Below are 670 nucleotides of genomic sequence, written 5' to 3'. Positions count from 1 at the left end.
GGGGGAGAGAGGGGAGAGGGGGGAGAGAGGGGGGAGAGGGGGGAGAGGGGGGAGAGGGGAGGGGGGGGAGAGAGGGGGGAGAGGGGGGAGAGGGGGGAGAGGGGAGAGAGGGGGGGGGGGAGAGGGGGGGAGAGAGGGGAGAGGGGGGAGAGAGGGGGGAGAGGGGGGACAGAGGGGGGGAGGGGGGAGAGAGCGGGGAGAGGGGGGGAGAGAGCGGGGAGAGGGGGGACAGAGGGGGGGAGGGGGGGAGAGCGGGGAGAGGGGGGACAGAGGGGGGGAGGGGGGAGAGAGCGGGGAGGGGGAGAGAGGGGAGAGAGGGGGGAGAGGGGGGGAGAGGGGGGAGAGGGGAGAGAGCGGGGAGAGGGGAGAGAGCGGGGAGAGGAGGGGGAGAGGGGGGAGAGGGGGGAGAGGGGGGAGAGAGCGGGGGAGAGGGGAGAGAGCGGGGAGAGGGGGGAGAGGGGGGACAGAGGGGGGGAGGGGGGAGAGGGGGGCGGTGACAGACTCAACGCAGCCAGTCCACTCCAGCATCTCGTGAGGGAAGGGTGGGGGAGAGGGAGAGGGAGAGAGAGAGAGGGAATGGGAGAGGGAGATGGAAAGAGAGAGAGTGTGAAGGAATGGGAGACAGAGGGAGGGTGGGAATGAGAGAGAGAGCGTGGGATATTGGAAAAAA

The sequence above is a fragment of the Hemiscyllium ocellatum genome (assembly GCF_020745735.1).
Source record: "Hemiscyllium ocellatum isolate sHemOce1 chromosome Y unlocalized genomic scaffold, sHemOce1.pat.X.cur. SUPER_Y_unloc_1, whole genome shotgun sequence".
Taxonomy (NCBI): domain Eukaryota; kingdom Metazoa; phylum Chordata; class Chondrichthyes; order Orectolobiformes; family Hemiscylliidae; genus Hemiscyllium; species Hemiscyllium ocellatum.
Note: the sequence above shows the minus strand (reverse complement) of the source record.